The following is a 23,081-nucleotide window of genomic DNA, read 5'->3' as shown; positions in this document are numbered from 1 at the left end:
TTCTCCTTCCCTTCTCTGTTCCCTGCGCTTCTCTCCGTTGCTGCTCTACTTCCTTCAAAAATGCGCCCCGTTCTCTCTTCCTCCTGCCTGTCCCGATCTCTTTTTCCTCCCGTACTTTGCTTCGTCCTTTCCCATCGTTCGAGCTATAGGACACGGATTTTTGGGAATTGAACTTCAGAAAGGCGCAAAAAAGAGAGATAACCATCATTCGATTTCACTTCTCCAGTTAATTGAACTTGAATTTTTACTTTGATGAAATTTTAATCTAAAATTAAATTAAATTTAAAATCGTTTTAATTAAAAATTAAATGTTATCGATTCCTTTGTAAGCGAAAAATTACGATATTAATACTTCCGTCCGTTGTAATTTTATCCGCGTTCTGAATGCTCTCTTTCTTCCTCCCCCTTCCGATTTCACATCATCTCTTTTCGTTCGCATGTCGCGGAACAGAAACTTCTTGGCATCTCCTGATATGTCGAGGCTCTCGAGACGAGAAATTCGAGAGATTCCGAGGCCGAGCATTGCGTGCGTCCCCGCCTCGCGTTCTGAAGATATTAAGAGAGTTCGTCTCTCTACCTATGCCTTCGTTACGTATGTTAGCCAAACCGCTACTACCATCGTCATCGCAAGCCCACCCATGCTTCACGACGAAACGAAAAACCACGCAGGACAACTCTGCGAATGGGGTGCCACACTATTAAATCTAAATCTTCCTCGTATTAGCCCAAGAAGAACAAGAAAATTAAAATAATGTATCAATTTATGTCATTTTTTGTCATCATAAAAATCTCAGATGATCTAAGAATGATTTTATATGTAAAGTTATTCTTAGATCATCTGAGATTGAGATTTTTATTATGACCGAAAAATGACATAAAATGATAAATTCGGTTAATATGACACGTCAAATTGACATTTTGATTTTCTTGTTCTCCTTGGGAGGATTGCTAATGTTCTGATATTCTGATAGGAAATATCTATTCCGAATCTATTGTCACATTGTAAAAAGTAAAAATATTAATTTGAAAACGTATAGTGAACTTTCTGAGACATGCAAAAATGTTAAAATTTAATTTTAATGTTTGTATATGTCTGTAAGTTAAAATTAACATTTTATTTTTACAATATATCTTTTTCAATATTTTTCTTACGATTGTAATATTATTGTCCATTATGTAGACGTACGACGTAAAAAATCATATTGATTTTTACAATAAATATTCTCTGAGAGAAGCACAGCATACAGCCTTTGCTTATTTTTTGAAGATTGATTATAAATAAAGAGATAATACAAAAATCAAATGTAAATATCCAACAAAATACAGAAATTATTCGAATTTTGAGCAGTTATTAATAAGTCATTACGTGATTACTTTTATATAAATTGTTTTTTCTCTCTTCGATGACGATACAGTTAAAACCATCCGGTAACAAACACTACAATTCTAGGTCGTTGAACTTATTTTTCTTCCGTGCTCTCGGATTAATTACTCTCCGGTAAAACATTCGCGGCAGCGAGTAATTCAGCGATGCGGCGAAGCACGAAGTCTCGCGATGGAGACATCGAGGGACTGGGTTTAGGTGGAAGGAGGACGAAATGCGAAAAGAGAGCACGTGAACGACAGAGAAAAGGGTTGAGGAAGATAAAGAGAAGGAAAGAGAGAAAGAGAAGAGAGAGGGGGGGAGGGAGAGAGAGAAAGAGAGAGAAAGTTAGAACCGAACGATGGTGTTGGCCCCTGCATCGAGAACGCAGTGGCTGGTCGCACCTGTCGCGATCACGGTGGTCTGATGCGACTGAGAAAGAGACGCCCCCACGGCCGGGCCAGCGTAGCGGACGCGTTTCGAACTCGTTCGTTCGCATTCGTTCCTGCGCGCGGTGTGTCCCGAAACTTTGTCAGACGTACACCGAGAGAGTTCTTCCGCCATGCATCACACGCGGTTTTGCCGTCGCCGTTCGGATAAGAGATGCGCGCGTCCGTGATCCCGGAGATTAATCTCGTAAAATCATCAAGCGTACCCTCCTGCCACCTCCTTCAGTCAAATTGAATTCGATCGAACCTCCGTGGCATCTCCACGCCGATATTACGGAGCTTGTTCTTCAGCGCTAATGGCATTTTACGTGCGGTCTCGCAGCTCGGTGATAAAGAAGTTCTGCTTATTAAATCGTATTGCGGGTTTTTGCGACAACATCCCTAATAAGAAGCACAAATGTTTCTCATGTAGAGGATCATAAATCAACGTGCGATCGTTTCCCTCTCTGCGAAGCCAAGCAAATTTCGTAACACTTGCTTGATCTCTGTTCCCGAATTTTCATTCCCAGTCCTAACGACTCGGTTAATCTTGTATTGCGCGTACTGAATTTAAAAAAAGTAACTTTATTTCTTGTTATTATCGAAAATAATGATAGACGAATGTTTGAAATTAAGAATTCTTAATCTTTTTGAAATTTTTTTATATTTGGATTCTGTTGGAATTCTTATTTGAAATATATGAGAATTTATCAATACTTTGATATGCAATAAATTCAAAGATACAATAAAAAAAATTATATTATATATAGTGTATAGATATTTACAAAAAAATTGTTAAAATAAGAAAAATTATAAATTTTTACTAACGTTACAGATTCTATCATCTTTTTACTTTTCGCTAATTTCTTTCTCGTTCATCCCTTTACTCTCATTCCTTCCTAATGATTATCAGAATCGATTGGAATTTTTTTGGAACCGACACACATATCAGTTATATAATTTTTGAAATATCGAGAACACAAAAAATAACTTTGTAAATAGGAAAACAATTTTATTTTATTTTTTATCATGCAATTCTTTGAATACTTTTTAAATCAAATTTACTGCAACAAAATCTAAGTTAATTAGATTGTTAACTGATAAAATCATAATAAATTAAAAGAGCTCTCTGGAAAGCACGATTTAATATTTTTTTTATCCGTGTACCAAAAAAGTTAATCGAATTTCCTAAAACGCTTAAAGTTTATTGATGCTGATATTTTAGAACAAATTGCTTTATCAATTTTATAATAGATCTTTTATGAATATCGAAGATCAATAAATTTTTAATTATAAATCTAGAATAACTAAAATTAAACTTTAGATAAAAACTCTTATTTTTCATTTAGCCTCGAGTAGATTTTATTTTACAGTATTCTCTTGATTTATTTATTGAAATACTTCAGAATTGAAAACCTGCAGTAAATAAAACTCTTTTGAATACTTTTGCTAATAAAATAATGGTTTAAGAAAAATTCATTAAGAAATTTAGATGTATGTTCTATATACATTTTATTTTATCATATCGCGTATAGTGTACTGCACTGTGTACTGTACTTTAATGTACTATCTGTATATAATAAATATATTTAAAATGTCTATAGTCAAATATCGTAACATGGAAAAAAAAGATTAGCTGCCACAGCTAAAAATTAGGTTTGGCAGCTAATTCAGCATTATATGGACCTAACGTCGTGTCTATGAGGTCTAATTTCCATTAGCTGTGAAGCCTAAATATTATCATTGTAACAGACAAGCATTTTGCTATTATGTCGATGTATTGATCATTGCAGTAAACGTTTCCTGTGTAGCAGATAATTTGATAGCAAGTTTCAGCAAACCATATTTAGCTGTGGTAGAGACAATTTTCTTTTACACATATCCGATAATTATGACAACTAATTTCAAGTTGCTAAATAAATTGATCTGTAATTATGATAATTATGACAACTAATTTCACATTATTCTAGTTTTTATCTTTCTTCCTTAAAATAACATTATATTGTTAGTTTAACAAAACGTGTACAGACACGAAACTGTTGGGATTATTATTTTTCATAAGCACTACGTGTGGCAGCTCAATAAACCCACCTACCCAACCAACCTCGTGCCATTACGAGCTATCGTTAACACCGCTCGTTGTCTCGAGAACTAGCCGGATAGCAGCGAGCCAACCAATCGAGAGAGCCGACGTTTATGGCACACGCCGTGAAGATGCGCCGCGGCGAGCATTACGGCGCGGATTTCCCGAAATGAAATTGGACCGACTAAATTGCACGCACGTAGAATGTCTTCCTCCCGAAACTGCGACGTGTCGTGCCGGGGTCGGCACGGCGCGGCGGCGTGGCGGCCAACCAAATCTGGACCGTCGCGTTTATGTCTCAATTAAGCCGGATGCCCGCGGTATTAATCTGAGGAAGGGAACGGTGGAGAGCATTGCCAGGGGATCGATCGATCGCGCTGATTGAAACGGCTGCCTCCGATCTTAATGCCGGGTTACCATTGTTGGCGGCAAACACATGCGTTTGTGTAACGTAATATAGCTAATCTACCGCGTGGATTCGCGCAATATATGGTATCGTTCTACGGCGCTTGTACCGATGCGACATTACGATAGCGGGATAATACTGGCGATCTGTGGGTGTTCTGCGTGCGCGTAGTGATATTCTTATCTCTATTGAGCCTGACAGAGTCGTAAATTTTGAAGAAGCCCCCTATTGATTATCGATGAAAAGTTTCGAGCGTACGTGATTTACGATGAAAGCAAACTAATTCAGTACTTCGGGGGTATTCATTATTATTATATTACACATACGTGTATATTCGACGATGGTATTTACGTTGATATTATAACACAAAGTTTATCCCTCGATAATGTAATGGGATATCATACATCAAAAAAACGTTGTTAATTTAATTAAATTGATGTAGTTCGTTTCTTTATTTCTTTCGTCAGAGAATGTATTTAAGTCAAATATATTTGTCTTAAACACATACATTTTTCAATGAGAGAGAGACAAAGACAAAATAAATTAATCAAATTCACAACTATTTCCTCAATGTATGTATTCAGATAAAATATATTATATTTGTTTTAATCATAAATATCCTCCAACGAAAGACAAAAAAACCGAACTAATTTAGTCAAGTTAATAATTTTTTCCTAATGTATAAACAAAAAAGAGGAATACGAACATTGTATCGTTTCTCATTAAAAAAGTTGTAAAACTTTGAAACCTTCTTGTTTATATTAACATGTTTAACAACGGTTTTTTATTATTGCAGTATTTGATTTATTTTTCTATTCTCGACATATGTATAACTCACAAATATGAACAGATTCTCCTTGTCACTACATAATGAACGCTGCGAAATGTGCTTGGCGTACACAGAGCATTCTCGTAGAGTCCGCTGCGCTTTTTGATTGCCGCTGTCAGCCGTTGCATCGTCTTTATCGGGCCTACAGAAGGGGAGGGGGGGGGAGAAGGGGTCCTTTCTCAGGCCCTTCGATCGAATCGATCGAATCGATCGATCGACGACAAAAGGTGTCCAATACATTGTACGCGATTGCATAGCGGTGCACATGGTGGATGCAGCGTGCAACGAAAATCAGGAGAAAGGGAGAAAGAGGAAAAGTTTGAGAAGACGACGAGATGCAGGAGCAGGAGGGGCTGGGGGAGGGAAGAGAAGAGGCTGTCGCGTTGCGGCGAGTTGCAACGAGTTGCACAAAAGGAAGCGATCGCACGTCATACTTAACGAGGGCCTGCTGCGCCTCCTCTGTCCCCACCCACCTCTCTTCGAGCCCTCTTTTCTCATCTTTCTCTCACCACGAGCGCCCTCTCTTCCTTCCCTTCCTTCCCTATGTCCGCATTCGGCGTGCCTCCGCTTTATTCTTTCCCCCGCCTGGGTGCTCGTAGGCTCGAATCTCTGTTTATCTTTATCTCTTTTGGTTTGGTTTGTCGGCTCGCGGCTCGGCACCGTGATTACAGAGTACCCGCCACTCACCTCGGGAACTCTGGTGGTCCTCTCTCCACCGCTCGCTCATCTCCTACTACCTTCTTCCCCCTGAAACGCGCCAGGGACCCACGCGGGATGACGACGAACGGTGTGCGGCCAGGAGCAAGTGGGACCAACCTACCATCGCCTCCCGCAGCTCCTCGTCCTTCATCCTCTTTCTCCTCCTCCTCCTCCTCCTCCTCCTCCTCCTCCTCCTCCTCCTCCTCCTCCTCCTCCTCCTCCTCCTCCTCCTCCTCCTCCTCCTCTTCCTTCACCTTCTCCTTTTTCCCGCACCGTTCTTCGGCACCGTTCTTCCTCGTTACTTTATCCCCTCTCACCCTCTTCCGCTCTCCTTTTCTTTCATCTCTTCTCTTCACCGTCTCATTTCTGCTCTGTCTCATCATCAAGCCTGCTCTCTTTCTCTTTTCTTTTCTTTTTCTATCTTTCCAGTTTTGTCTCATTTTATTCATTCTGTCTCTCCTCTGCTATCACCCCCTCCTCCCCCTTCTTCTGTCCTTCCTATCCTTTCGTTGATGCTGCTACTCCCTCTTTTTCTCTTTCACTCTCTTCTTGTCTTCCTCTCTCTTTTACCTTCACTTCCTTGCTCTGCTCCTCTCGTGCACTAACTACCTGTGTCTTATTAGCGATACAGTCGACGCGAAAAGGTAGTTGGGCTCGAGTAGGTGATGTGTTAATCAGACGATTCTGAGAGCCGACGCGACGCACCGACCTCCTATATGCGTGATGCTTTTACCACGTCTGTTGTGAATCGATATTCAAAAACGATTACAATTACCAACAAAGAAAATATCAAAGTAATATATGAGATTTATTTAATTAAAAAAGAAGAAATTACAACAGAAATTGATAATTTTTACAAAAAAGAATTTTATAAGAATAGAGTTTGTTCGTTTTAATTTTTTTTTAAATACTAAGAAAATTACGTGATTATCTTGATTATTACTGTTGCAAGTTTTATAAAAAAATATAAATAATAAACTCACTATACTTCATCATACAATATTAGACGTATAAATAAGTTTCGCTGTTTTTTTTCTAAAATATATTTATCTATAATTTAATATAAAAGAAACGGCACAAACATTAATTTATTAAAGTATAATATTTGCCTTTCAAATCTATAATCCTTTTTTCTATCTTTTGGGCAGGATATACCGACAAAATAATGCTTCTGAACTGATTTATTGTGTGTATATGTGTTCACATCTTAAAATTTACTTTTAAATCTTTTAAACCAATCTTGGCAGTCTTTTTATACAATATTGTCTTCATAAGTCTTACAAATTATTTTGGTTACTTTAGTGACGGTTTTACTGCAATTTTGCTGAAAATAATGAAGCAGTGGTACCTTTCAACGTTCATTTCCAATTAAACTAAATGTAGTTAAGTATCTAATTGCGAATTGTTATATAACTTTTGAAATGCAGAAGTGATTAACTTTACTAATGAAAAATTAATTGAGCCTGGAAATTTAAATATATCATTATCAACGGCATCTACAGTTAACCGTGAAAACTTATTTATACGTCTAATATAATTCATCTAATTTTGTACAATGTATTGTAATTATATCGTACAATATAATTTTTAATCGATCAATGGAATTGATACTAGCATGCAGTAAATGCATATGTTACTTAAATTATATCAATTATTGGAATTATTTATGGAAAAATATATATGTCAGCGTTGTAAAATTTTGTTTTAAGAATTCTGGTAGAAAATTAAAAAACGATAATTCGTATAACTATTGGATATTCCTTAAAAATAGTTCGATTTATTTAACGATAATTGTGGATTAATTTGATCTTATTTTCAAGTTTGGAAATATACACTATTATTGATACAACTATTCGTATCTTACAAATGAGACGATGAAATACGAATAGAAAACAGATGATAAAAGCAAATCGAGGAGCGTGACGGTGATATTAAAGAATCGGATGCAAAGCACTTGATCTATGCAAAATATAGCGCGAAAATACTTTAAATAGTACTTTCCCTTCTATAGTCTAAAAACAAATAAGATTTATTATTAATTACTTATTATCCCATATGTATTTTTGCGATTATATGGATGGCAAAGCAATTGAAATATATATAAAAGATTCATTATTAATTAATTTATATATATATTGTATATATATATATATATTATATATATGTATATATATATATATATATATATATACATTTTTTAATAATTATATGTAACGAATAAAAGTAGTTCTCTACTAATAATAAGTTCTCTTTTAGTAATTTTGTGATTGATAGATATTAAATAAAAAATTGACCGTCTAAATATTCCCAAAGAGCTACTAAATTATTTAATTAAAAAAGTATAAAACTTAGAGAAAAATTTAGAATTTTTAAATAACTTTTTAGTGTTTTAATAAATAAATACGTGATTTTTTTTGAAAGGATTAAAAATTTTACTAGAAATCTATGTTTAATCATCATTTTGTAACTTTACCGAATACTTTTGTAACAAACATATTTATAAATAAATATACTAATACTAATACGTTAATAAATATTATGTAAAGATACAAACTTTATCCTAATATCCATAAATCCTAATAAGAGATTCACAAACATCTAGTCTTATACGTTTCGTTCCTCGCAGAAAAAATACCATACATTTCTCACTCGTGAACCAGACGTGCATTCCCGAAATTCTCCAGGTAACTCATAAAAAAGTGAGCCGTTTATGCAACAATTGTTGTTTGTATTATTTTCGTGGCGAGCCTACGGAATAATATAGAAGATAATATGGGATAAACTTCCAAAAAACCACTCGGAAATGCGGATGCGCCGGCCATGAAGGGAGGGCAAGTTCGAACCAGCCAGATGCGAAAAGGGAATATCGCGGAATATAAAAGCCCGAAAGAGTGTGGAAGGCCGTGTCGAATAATATTTCGTCGAGCGTAACGCGGCCCGGGGTGAAATACGAGGTTGCGACGAAGGGGAAGAGGTTGAAACTAAGCAGGATCGCCATGTAACGAGCGGTGCGCACGGGTCTTTCACCTGTGCTGTGAGAGGGGGTGGTATTCTGGCTTTCTATTCCCTCTCCTTCATCCCTGGATCCTATTAGGAGTGCACGCGGCGATGCACTCGTGGTCTCTAACGACCCGTGAGAGAAAACTGCAGCGGCGCGCAATGGCTGCGGCGGTGGTGGTGGCGGTTGCTCTAATCTAAAGTGAATTTCGGCACGACGTGGGCGATTTATTTTCACGATTTTTACAGCGCCCTTACCTTCCCATGACTATGGCGCAGAATATTATACGATTAATGCGTGGTCGTGAACATTTGCGATCTCGCGATCGTTCAGTCAAGATATAACGGTAAAGGTCAAGCGTTCATTTTTTTTTTAATTGAAAAAACTGAAGATTGCATCGCAATTAAAATTAATTATTCTATTTGACCTATTAGCATTTCAATATTCTTTTTTACACAGATTATATTTTTACACAGTGCGCAGAACGAAGCAAGAAAATAAAAATCTTGTCACTGATTTATCTCAATGCATTTTTAATAGAGCGAAAAATTAGTATACAGAATTTGTTTAAATTTCGAAAATTGCAACAGGGACAATTTTCATTTTAAAATAATAAAGATTTATTAATTTATCTTTTTATATTTTCGTTTTAATTATAATGAAATTAAGCTTTATTTAAATAATTTATTTAATTCTCTTCTTTTCTTCATAATCCAATATGAGAGATTTTTAAATTTTAAGTTAAATCATAACTTTATGTTAACATTAAATAATGTTCTAAAATAAATAAATCACTTTACGAATAAATAGGAAATGATAAGTAAATAAGATAATAATTTAAATAAATAATACTATAAATTAGAAGCGGTCGTGGCACAAAGCGCATAGCCAAGTTTGTTCTTAATTTAAATTGTTGAGAAAGCGGACCTTAAAAGTGCATCTTCGTGGGTAGGCTTTCTTGATTGCAATCCACGTTCAGGCGTAAGCTATGAGGAAGCGCATAGTGATAAGCTCTTAAGGAGACAGTCTACGAGACTGCCCTGTTGAGCGTTTAAGATCCACGTACGGCCACCGTAACTCTCGTGGTCGCTTCCGCCCGATAAACCCGCACAGGTGCGACGATTCGCGGGCATGCACATAGAATAGCCGGGCTTTATCGGTGGCGCAGACAATCTGAAAATGTATGCGTGCGTTGATATGTATGCTCGCGATTTACATGGATGGCAAAGCGATTGAAATATAGGGGAGCTATCTGCGTTTTGAATTTTTCATTCTACGAAATTGAATAATTATATAGGTATCGCATGAATTACCGAGAGAAGGGAAGAAGTTATCCTGACTGAAGTAATATTCTTCGCAGTAATATAAGTTCTTTACAGTGTTTTAAGACGCTAATAAAAGGCGTATTTAGATTTACGTATAAAATATTATTAAGCATCAAGATTTAGCATCGACTACACGCACATTGGTTCTTTTCTCATTTAAAGGATTCTTTATTTAAAAGATTTTTGTTTTAACACAGGTACATAAAAATCATAGGTGATCGAAGAAGACGTTGTTAATTTTACAATCTATTTTAAAATTATTATTTATCAATACACAGGAAATTTTCAATAAATTTAACACATTTCACAAACGATCCTCTCACATATTAGTGTTTATTTAACACAAGATGAATATGTTAGAAAGTAACACAAATATTATGTACAAAATTAACATTATAAACGTAACGTTGATACAGTTTGTGAGCAATTATACTTCTTTATTAAAATTAATATTTACATCATATTAAATGTTTTAATAAATCTAACATTTTATAATATGTTGAATTGATACATTTTATTCATTTATCTTAGCATCTACGTTTTGGAAAACATTATTTTTATATTATTTGTTCACTTGATCATAAATTGTATTATTTTAGCACTAAGAAATGTTGAATATTAATTTAACACAAAATAACACAATCACGCAATATGTTATATTATTAAATTGACACTTGAGTATTAAAAAATATAATTAAACACAAAATATTAACAAAGATTTGAGTGGACTGTTTCTAACGCAAATACAAAATATTCTTTACTGAACGAATTTAAAAAATCATTTCACAAAAATTACAAATGTAAATAATATTACATTTTTATGATTCACTTTGAAAGACCAAGTACGCTACACGCATCTTGCTTTTTTCTTCATAAAATATAGTATTGTTTCATTACTCGTCAATTGCTGATCTACTGCAATTATCCCATATGCTTTGCGCGAGACCGGAGCAAATCGTGTGTTCACCCATCGACCCCTTTCCAGCGGCGTCGTACGTTACATTAACGCCGTGGAATAATTTAGCAGTGAGCTACAGGTCCTGGAGCGGCCATAAAGCCGTCGTGTAATCGTTAGCGTCCTCTGTGAAACTCCTTACGTGCTGTAAAATAATAATGCAAGATCGGCCTTCGTCGAAACGGGATATAGAGCACTCACTAACGACACAAGCGCTTATCAAGTAATTTACACATTGCTAACTAGATGTCGAGCAGTTGGCATGTTTCTGTGGCTGAGATTAAAAAGAAATGTCGCTAATCAATGATTAAAGTAAAATCAATTAACGGAAAATCACATTTATTATATTTTTTATAAATTTCAAATAAATGGTAGAAACATATCAAATATATTAAAGTTAAATTTTTGATTTTGCATATTATATTAAATATGTTAATATATTAAATATATTAAAATATAAAATTATGATTATGCATAGAAATTAAATTATAATAAAATTTAAATTTATTATGAGGTGATTTATTATTTCATTCTCTCTAATGTTAACAGATTATTCAATACTTCAGAGAACATGAACCTGTATAAATTGTAAAATTGTCCGTGAAAAAAAGAATGGAATGTAAAGAATTTATTAATAATGAGATAAAACTTAACGAGTGATATACAGAGTGTCTCACAGGAAGATGTTAAAACCAACCTGTTATATTTAAATCTGTTGTATTCAATTATTACATAAAAAAAAAATTGCGTTGGGAAGAGAAAAGTCTATAATTTTTAATGTGAGTATAAATTAACATAACAGTTAACACAATCAAGAAATGGAAAAATAAAAATATGTAAAAATTAATATCGATCATTGAAGAGAATGTGACTCTAGTTAAAGTATTTTAAGGCCAAAAAGCACCGATGTATCGATACTCGCCTCGAAATGACAATTCCCATAATAAATTTGTAAAACGTGCGAATTATTGTGCGCAGTTCTTTGTCGTCGTCATCGAAAATGAGAAAAGAACGGAGTACTAGGGAGGCCAAGTATGTGCATAAATTCTGCATGGCGCGGAATACTTTTATTCCTCTGAAGCGTTCGCATGTCCACAAACGTGAGGGGATGTCGAAACGAATCGAATCGAACGTGAAGAGCGAGAGAGGAAAGTCGGCCTACCGACGAAAGAGCGGCACGTGTAAATTCCTGTGTTATTCTCTCTCTCTCTTTCTCTCTCTCTCTCTCTCTCTCTCTCTCTCTCTCTCTCTCTTCCCTCCTCCTTCAATTTCCTCCTTCCTCTTCTTTGGTCCCGCATGGTCCCCGATTTAAATATCAAAGGCGGCTTAAATCTGACCTATACCACGCTGAATCATGTTACCTCTATAGGTTTATAGGGGATTTACCGGCGCGCTATTCCAAGGGAAGGATCCTCGTATAGCACCGTGTTGACCGAGGCGCTAACATCGTCCAGGACAAAGGCTCGCACCAGGATTTCAGGGGAGAGGGAGAGAACAAGAGGAGGAAGAGAAGGAAAAAGAGACGAGGAAAAGGAAGAGAAGAAGGAAGGGGAGGAGAAGGAGCAGGTGAAGGAGGGAGAGAACAAGAGGAGGAAGAGAAGAAAGAGGAGAAAGAGATATATTCGTCCTTGGATCATCCTGTGAGAAATTCCTGATCCCGTGTGTGTCTGCAAACTGAATTTACATATGGCACAAGGATGCATTCAGCAATTAATCCTATGTACTAACCACATTGGTCCTATACTAGGTGTTTCGAATATATCATTGCAGTGTATTCAGCATCTCTACATCTTGACATCATAATTTGTTATTTTGACATTGTAGTATTCCATCATGCGTTTCCTTAATGTATATACGTAAAATTAATATAAAATATATAAAATAAATTTAGTTTCGTCGATAAGAGAGTACATTTCAATTGTTTGCAAATCATATTTCATCGCTTTATAAATATATTACTTGTGTACAAACAATCGCGAAAGCTCATATAGACAGTTTATTTATATTTGATTTATTCTTGAAGACAAAACTATTTTTATTTCGAAATATATAACATAGATATCATAATCATTCATATATTGCACAGATATCCACAAATGTACAGTTTATTTTCATGTAAAAATTATTTGCGAACATAATTTAAAATTTAATAAAAAATCTAATCAATCTTTCGCAATTTGATTCGCGAATAGAAAATCTTCGCACCTAGTAATTATTCGATATGCGGTATTTTTTCAAATTGATCTCCAAAATCTGTGGATGATAGTTCTATATAATATATTTTATATAATAAAGTTACTCATTCTCAGATGTGCATGTAATCGTTCGTCCGTTTTCACCTGCGGATGTCCTCGAATCGCCTACAAACACAAATAGATCTATTTGACTGATACTGATGACGGATCTTAGACAGCGCCCCAGACGCGTGCTGTGTTGAGACAAGAGTTTATACTGGAATCATATTGACAATCAATTAAGCCACTAATTAAATTCTCGAGTTAACTTACGCTCCTAGAATATTACAGATTGTACTGCGTTACTGATCCATTTCCTACTGCATGGTTTCGAGCATGATCATTCTATCTTTTCGAGTCAAGATAAATTAGATAAATACAAGTGCAATCGCCCGCAGAAACTCAATTGATAATAACTCATAATATCGATACTACTGTGATCACAATTTTTCCAACTGGCTCGTAAAGTTTGTAATTTTTATTTGTTGGAATGTATCAACTTTTTATCAAAGCGCGAGCCTTCTTCTCATTCCATTTCTGCGCTTACATGAATTCCTATGCTAATGATTAAATTATCCCGTCGTTCAAATCTAGTTAACTAATCCCAAAGGTTATTCCTTTCTAAGCCTGGCATCACTCCACACACCGTTCAGATGAAGAATTTTGGCTCGTTTAGCGCCAATCCGTAGCGCGCTGGACGTATTTTCTGCCGATGCTGTACCTTATTTGCCGATAATCACGGATCTGGATGGGTCCCCCCTCCCGGGGAGACAGGGTGATGGCTATTTTAGTGGGTGGAAAATTATACGGCGGCTTCTACAGGCTCTAAAATGGGCAGCTCTTCGGTTACGAACTATAATAATCATTTCGTCGGATGGGTTAGGGAGCAGAATAAAGGGAGGCACGAGAGGGACGTGGAGAAGCCGAAGGAGGCGGTCGGGACGAATACACAGCCGCATATGCCAGCCGTCTTCAAACCGTTCCGATGTGGTAGTCAACGTATTTACCGGCTCGTTAACGTCCCGTAGAGAGACGACGACATTCGTTCCATCCATACTCCTTCCGCCCTCCTCCTGTTGTTCTACCTTTCCAGAGACCTACGACTTCTCATATTTCCGCTCTGCTGTATTCGCAATTTGCGCCTCTAATTCTCGATGTGGTTGAGAATAAGGTCAAGTGTTTTACGCTGTAGCACGCGTCAAATAGATCCTCATTTGCTTGTAATTATGCGATTTTATTTTTCAATTATTATCGAGCATTAATTGCACGATGGTGTTCCACTTTGGTATTTTTCCAAAAATGGAGCACAATATAATTTGTATTTATAACATTGACACGTAGCATTTTGTCGTTTATTACATCTTTTATGTGTTAAATGTATGTAGATGTTATAAAAATATTAAACCCAAAAAATTTACTCTTCATTAAAGGACTCCGCACTAATTGTACAGAAAATTGGATTTCAGTGAAATGAGTTAGTTTCATATATAATTTAATTTAATGTGGTGAACAAAAGATATCATAGAGTCAATAATGAAGTTTTTGACTTATGATATCAAAGATGTCAACTTGTACTCACAGAATTTGATATATGTTTCAAAAATAAGCTACATTATATGTGAAAACTTTATTTTACTGGGATCCAATTTTCGTACAATTGGTACAATTAGTAAGGACAGAGTCCTTTACTCTTTCCAAGGCTTGAAAAATATATTGTGCAATATTTTAATTGATAAATAAAAAAATGAAGGAACCGATTCTCTGTAACTATGTAATTTATAGACAATAATAGCAAGCTTGCAATATTTTCATTAAAATCCGCTTTTTTTTTTCTTTCATAGGGACGATTCATCGTTTAATCCCCGTCGATCCACCATCGTGGCAGTAATTCGACCGGCGGAGGCAACAGCGGAGCTCGAATAAGAGCGACGCGGAAATCGGGAAAAAGAGGAGGCAGCGCGCGTCAATAAAGAAGTCGAAAATTTACGACCGCGCTTGTCGCCGTCCGAGATTGCCCCGTCGTAATGTCACCGCCATTCTCGACGCCCCATCCCCGACGAATTCGTCCCGCGGGACGTACCGGCACCGTCGCGAATATCTACGACCTTTTTATCGCCGCGCTTTCGCGCCATCCTGAAATCGAAACAAACTCCTTTCCGCGTGACTTCTCCCTCATCACCGGCTGTTCCCGACTCATGTAGGGACAGGGACAATGAATACTTCCAGCTTTACCTTCTCTTGATTATCGCGCCGATCCGTTTACTTTGACGTTTATCCCTTTGTCCGTTCCTTCCTTATTATCAAGCTTATTACCTTCATCTTTATTATTCTGCATCAAGTTGTCTCTCCTTTATTTCTTTATCTCAAATAAAATAAAATTTCGCGATGTATACGTGATTTATCGATCAAGCAGGAAACTCTTATTTTTTTATATGCTCATATTTTGCGCATGTTATCTTACATCCTTATGAATTTGAATTAAAGATCATATCTTGAGCAAAATATAATTTCGCAAGATGACAGATTAGCGATAGTATTTTGTATCTTCTTTTTTTTTTCAAAGGCAGCTTCTCTACTACCCATATCTTCGCCCATTCGCCACTGATCGCGCGGAGGACGAAAGAAGATACTAGCCAGAGCTGACGAGGATGGACGGGGGAGATCGAAAAGGGTGAAAGAGAGAGGATTTCGGCTAGTGGACCAGGAGAAGCGAACAAGAGAAGCGACGGTGGCAAGGGGCAGGCAAGAGGTGGGAAAGGGACGAGGAACGACCGAAAGTGGGCAGTGTGTAATTTTGCGCCGGCTTAGGAAAACACGGCGGCCACCCGCGCGTTTCGCGAGCGACGAGGATTTAAAAATAGAAGGCTGGAGGATGGCGGAGGGACGCATGCCGATCGCGCCGTCGGCCACCTTGTTCTCCATTCGGCCGTCCCTTTGTCTCCGGATGGCGAGAAGGGAAGTAAGGCCGGGGCGAGAGGAGACCGGGCTTTGCCACTTTGCATCTCGGCGTGACTCAGGGCTCTCGATCGTACGGAAGTGCGAATTAGAGGTGCTTGAGAGAAAGGGTGAGAATCGACGAAAGTGCAGACGATATTTCTTTATGGATTAATCTTGTCTATCTCGTTATGGGATAACGTTTTGTGTTGTTCTCTTGTGTTGATGAAAAATGCGAAGAAAGAGTCTCAATCATAATTTTCACCTTTTATAATCTATAATCTGAGTTTTTTTGTCCAGCCCAAGTCCTTTTTACTATTTTAGATTTTAAAAAAATTCAAGGTTACTTGTCAACATTTTGATTATATTAAAACAAATAGTTTTTAACTTAAACCCTTATTTAATAAAAATTGAAATTTGAGAAAAATGAGGATGAAATTTGAGAGTGAAAATTTGCTTGTTCTAATAAAAAAAACCAGATTGCTGACGAAGGATTAATAATCAGTTTTATGTATCAAAATAATAAAAAAGGGTATATAAAAAAATGATCGTAAAAGATTTCATTACAGATGTTAGATAATAGTCATAATATTATAATAACAGTTATAATATTTTAAAATATAAGAAATTGTACAATCCTTTTATCTTTAACGCAAATAAATACAATAATAATTTTAAGAATTATTACATTAAAAAAGATATTCAATAGGGTAACTCCAGTATACGCCGCACATATTAAAATTTAATTTATTAAGTATTGTTTACTATGTTTATAGTAAATGAATTATATCAGTAAAAACTTTGTCTACTACACTGAAAAAAATATTAGAAATCCGAAATATTTATTTTTTATATTAAAAAATAAACTTTTTGAAACCCTTGCATTTTTGCCGTATATCCCATAAGAGTAGGATATACTTATAAGGGAAGAGAAGATATGTAAAATTTACAAATAATGCATATAAATAAGACGTATAATGACACAATAATTTATAAAATGTGTTTATAAAGTGTTTTATTAAGGAATAAGAATGGTAAATATGTATATAATAATTACTAAGTCTTTTACATCCTACAGTAATCATTTTATATAGATTATGATTTATGATGGCAATACTTATTACAGTGACAAATCGATTCAATTCACAATAATTTCATTAATATTAACAGCAAGAAGCTGAAATCATAACACAATACTAATATAACATAAAAGCATGTAGAGTAGTTGCGGGAAAATTACTCCCATTCTTTCTATTTTTTCTGATTTCTGCAGCGTAAATCCCAGTGTGGCGTATTTGCCGGAGTTATCCTATGTTCTTTTTGAGAATCTATATAAGCTTTACATGCATTGTCGTACAGAATAAAAAATACCAGGGATATTATCACTGCGTAATCGTCAAAAATTCATTGTCACAGATTATGTCGAGAATTAACGATAATTGAAACGAACAAACTAGCTTTAAATGACATACGTATAAATTTAATGGATTTAAATCTATGACTGTAGGAGCTATCATACTGAACCTCATCACTCTACCTAGTGATCATTGTAATCCAATTTTAAAAAGCTGTATCTCTATAATGAATCCTTTTAAAACCTTTGTTCATACAGACCTGTCTTTATTGTTTGCTGCAGAACTAATCCTCAAAATTTATATAGACCTCTCTCTCGATTATATTCTGTATATTCGGAAACGAGAAGTAAACTTTCAGTTATCAATAAATGTTTTAATGTAAAATAAATATCTACTAGCTGCATTGCAATAATAATATGCATTGCTGCAATTTTGTCATTTTAAATCTTAATAATTGAAATGATAAAAAAATAAAAAAATTTTTGTTAATACGTACTTCCAGTGATTTTTAATCCTCACGTTATGACTTTCTGGTTATGAATGTTATGATGCTTTCATTTAGAAATATCACGCACGTTATAATATTATCTCTAATCAATATTCGCGAATCCAATAAACTTGAATTTTCTTTAACTACGTTATGAAGAATTGTTTATGTTTACAAATGTTATGTTTACAAATTAACAACTATTTTTCACAACTTTACATAATTTTAAGTTACATAATCTTATTCCTTGTAGTTGATTTTCAAAATAAAGAAAGTTGCTCAATTACGTTAACTTAAGGCGGTTCTTAGTAAAGTTCCGAAAATTTGGGATGATTCACCAGGGCCCATCCAAATTTAGAATCTGTATAATTTAGATAAAATATTAAAACTATGTGTATATCTTAATGAAAATAGTATGGAACATACGATAGTAAAGCAAAAGCTGCATTTTTATCGAATGAAAACAAGATGAGATTATGCTTATTTTTCGAGGTTAAATTTATATGCAAGTTTATACACGTAAATATCTTTCCAAAATGACCGTTGACCTATTATTTTTTTGTGATCGTTAAAAATCATAATTTTTTGAACTATTATAATTTCGTTTTTGAGAAAAGTCTATGATAAGATTTGCATGTAGTTAGTCACAAAGAAGCGTCTGCAAACTTTATTGAAAATGTAATATATGTAAAAAATGTAAAATATTGAAAATGTAACTTTATCTGTCACTAAGCGAAAAGTTACATTTTCAATATTTTTCTCTTTCTTATTTCATCGTTAACCTACCGTAGAACTTTGCACACGTCAATTTCGGTACTTCATTATATAAAAAATTAAATATTTCTATACTCGATTTACTAACCACCTTAAAGCAAAGATACATTAATGTAACGTACTGAATCAGTGAATACTAGTTAAAGACATTTCGGAGTGAACACCAATTAAGTTAAGAACTGTATTGTACTTGTAACTTAATTCTCTATTTTTTTAATTCTCTAATTCGGTGTGTCTCTAAAGCCTTTTATTATAATATTATACAACTTGGAATTACATTTTGCATAAAAATAAATCATGTCACGCATAATTCAATATTATGGATTTTTCTAATAAATAATCGTTAGTTTAAGATAATAAACTCTAAATTTTGTTGTTAATTACATGATAATGAATAATATGCACATGTATGTAATAAGCAGCAGTTCTCTGAAGCATCCTGAGCATCCTGGTTCTCTAGCTTCTGTGGCATAATCGTTTCCCTCCGTTTTCAACGATGAGAAAAGACCCTCTAAGATCTCCTGTCAGGATCCTACCGCGTCTTGTTCTTATCCTTCTTATCAGCCGCGCCGGTCGGCGTATGAAAAACTTCTTATCGTGCGCTGAAATCTTCCTGAAGAAACCGCGGCACGCCCTTACCACCCTACTACCATCTCTATTCTCTCTCTCCTCCCGCGGAATAAATCTAATCTTATCTTTCTTCCTCCTACTGTTCTCCTTTTATCGTACAGAAATCTTTTATGTCTCGTAACGTTGTTACTTTGCATTGTTGAATCTACTTTATCTTGGTTTGATCGAAATTAATTGGGTTGGAATATGATTATCACAAATAAGATTTGTCGAGAGTATTTTATTTTGTTTATATAATATTTTTTTACTTTATCTGATCGATCGCGAGTGTAATACATATAATATATAATAATATAATATAATAATTTATATATCAAATTTCTATGCGATTTTATTTCCACTCTAAGAATTATTCTGTAACAAATTCTATGTTTTCGACTGCGTATATGAACGAATATGTGGAAAATTGAATAAAAGAATGAAAAGAATTTATCCGAAGCTAGATAATTCAATTGTTCCTTACGAGCATAATTAATTAACTAGTCCCGAAATCATCTAAAGTCAACAATAAATAGGTATATCACGTTAATTGCTCTATTCAACCCGTCCGTATAATCAAGTTAAATCCCGACATTGCAAACATGCTCGCCCGAGATCTCAGTTTCGCGGACAGATTTAGTTCGCGCCTCACTCTCTCTTTATATATATATATATCTTTCTCTCTCTTGATCATTCTTTTTTCGTATTCTCCCTTGGCCACGGTGGACCAGGTAACCAGATACGGTAAGGGCGGTACGGCGTTGGTGCCCAAAAGAGACCCTCAGGGAGCCGATTGCGCAGTGGGTCCGCATACTGCGTGCTGCTGCCTAAAAAGGGCCCTTGATGCACTCGCTCGCCTGGGATAGAGACCTTGCCGTCATCATCGTGTTCTGGTCATCTTATCGTCGTCTCGATCGATTTCCCTCCCTCATCGATTCTTCCCTTAAGAACAAAACGGAAACTATTGATTGACTGCGGCCAGAACCTCTGTAAGCATGTAACTCGAAATTGCTGCTAGCTGCCAGGGTTGCTTACAACTTCCTCCTACTAACCATCACCACCCATCTTGGATACTGTCGATTTTCGTCCTCAGATGCTTCTCTTCACGAATCTCCATGTCGATTAGACGCTGTTATACTATAACAGGAAGCTCCCGAAATTGATTTCCAATTCTGCATCCCAATAGCCCCATATTAAAAGGCATTTTGAAATTCCATCAAATGTAAAATAATTTTGTGACTTTTACGTCTTATCTGTGCAATACGTGCAATCTATTATAATGACGTCTGTAATTTATTGTAACTATTTTTATTAATAATTATTAAAGTAAAGAAAAATAGACAAATAATGTGTATTTATAATAGAAAGAGAAAAGGCTTACTCAAATCTTAATTAACTTCGCATATTGTTTGTACAATTAAATTGATATCACACACAATTTGCTGATTACATCATTCATTTTGCAATCCTTTTGTGTATAAAATCTTGGTTTTATGCCTTTGGACAATTTGCCATGTACTGCCTAGCTATCATGCAATTTCACGATCGCCTTGTTACGCAATCTGCATCGGAAGACGAGGAAACATATTATGCGCGCTTTCGCTGGCGTATTACGAGGTGCGGCGGTAGTATCGATCGATTTCGGGCGTATTCTCGGGGGCCATCGCGCGCTCTTCCGTGTAACGCGCGAAATCAAACTTCCTCCATTATAACTAGACCGTCTAAGTGTGATGGAGAATTGTTCTACTGTAGCACCACGATACAAAATCGATAACGCTGGCGTGGGATAGTCTCATAAGAATAGTGACGACGTCTGACTACAGACGAGCAAGTTCTACTTCCGACACGATAATGTGGTCTCAATTGAGAATGCAAATACGAAGATGAGAACGCATAACATTCACAATCTGTGCGTACCACAAGTAGTATTTACTTATATAAACTTGACGAGTAAAGTTCCAATTGTTTGGACCGATGTAATAAACTCATTATTTTCGCGAAACAGTGAAAAACTAGTGTAATGCGATTTAATTAACATTTCTGAAGTTTAGTTCTCTAAAAGGATATGATGTTTTGTGAGAAAAGCAAATTAATGGTTTGAAAGCCCTCGCATTTTTAAAGAAAACATAAAAGTTATATGTAATAATGCAATCTGAAAAAAAAAATGTTTTTTTTTAATTGAAACTGAAAAGTGGGAAATAATAAGTAAAACTGTGTGATGAAAATAAATAGAAGAGACATGTCAAATAAAAGTTAATATGGATGTAGTATTTTTTTTCTGACAAATATATATATATATATAAAGTATTAATATTAAGTTAACAAATATTGGGTATCAATATTATTAAAATAAAATGCAATAATTACAAATAATATATTAATTATATTATAGATTTATAGATTTATTAAATTTCAAACGCAGTTATATCTCTCATTATTCGTTACTCCAAATAATGTTTCAAGTGAAACTTACTCTGTTTCGAGGAGAACAACTTTTAATGATTACAGATCCCTCCCGCATCGCCCCCCCCCCTCTCTCTCTCTCTCTCTCTGTGCACGCGCGCGCGCGCGCGCGCGTGTGTGTGTGTGTGTGTGTGTGTGTGTGTGTGTGAGTGTATTTTAAATGAATTTACTTAGAAATATGACTGCGCGTCGATTACTTTTAAACTTTCAACACAATCAGTCTGAAATATTAATAATCCCGCCAAATTTAATTAGAAGCACTTAAAAATCTGCAAACAACTTATTGCGAAAATACTTCGGTCGAGATTTAAATACGAATCCCCTGTATATAAGTACGGACGTACTCATTATCAAATAAACAAATGAAATATTAAATATCCTCTAAGCTATTAATTTTGTGATTTTAGTATTTTAATATTTCTATATGCAGAAAAATTAGAGAAATTATATTATGTAAAAACCCTATATTTTAATTCCATTGAAAAAAATAAAGGTCATTACGATATCTTGGAAGCACATCCATTTAGATGTCCGCTTCGTACTAAAGTTCTATTTGAAACATGTTTTGGAATAACGAATAATTTTGGAGATAATTGTGTCCGAAGCTTCAAATGGGACACCATAGATAAATATTATATTTTTAAAATAAATTATTATTTAAAAATTTAAATTTTAATCTCAAGAAATGTTTCCTCGTACGTACATATTATATTTTTTATTATTATTTTAATATTATTTTTAAAATAGAAAAGCCTTGCTAAAATTTTTGTTTTCTTTTTGTACTATACTACCTCGACATGCATTACAAATAGTTTGTATAATAGCATTTTTCCCGATATGATCATGGCGTGATTCTTTTTCAAGAGATTCCAATTCCAGCTAAAAAATACGGTATATAATTCATTCAATACTGAAAATGTTATTGCTCGTATAGCAACGTACAGGGTCAATAATCCAGTCTTGCGGCAAAATTATGAATAAATTAAACGCAACGTTTTTACGCATTAGTTCGATGAACTCGGTATGGTAGACTGCACGATCAACCAGGTGAATCTAGGAACAACGTTCCGGTTGGCTGTAAAAAAAGACAACGCTTGGCAGAATATGATATGCGATCAGTGTTTCAGATCTGGAAACAT

The 23,081-nt window shown here is 35.1% G+C and overlaps 1 protein-coding gene across 2 annotated transcripts in view; it reads right to left on the bottom strand.

The window, feature by feature from the left end:
* Window positions 1-9,250: 9,250 nt before the first annotated feature.
* LOC105152789 (uncharacterized) overlaps window positions 9,251-23,081 on the bottom strand; it is a 221,035-nt gene continuing 207,204 nt past the window's right edge. For both annotated transcript variants that reach the window (XR_015546116.1, XR_847000.2), the window contains exon 5: window positions 9,251-11,231. The gene's annotated coding sequence lies outside the window, so the exon portion shown is untranslated. The remainder of the gene's footprint in view (window positions 11,232-23,081) is intronic.

The sequence above is a fragment of the Acromyrmex echinatior genome, chromosome 9 (assembly GCF_024713525.1).
Source record: "Acromyrmex echinatior isolate Ae372 chromosome 9, ASM2471352v2, whole genome shotgun sequence".
NCBI classification, from domain to species: domain Eukaryota; kingdom Metazoa; phylum Arthropoda; class Insecta; order Hymenoptera; family Formicidae; genus Acromyrmex; species Acromyrmex echinatior.
This window is presented reverse-complemented; position numbering and strand designations above follow the sequence as displayed.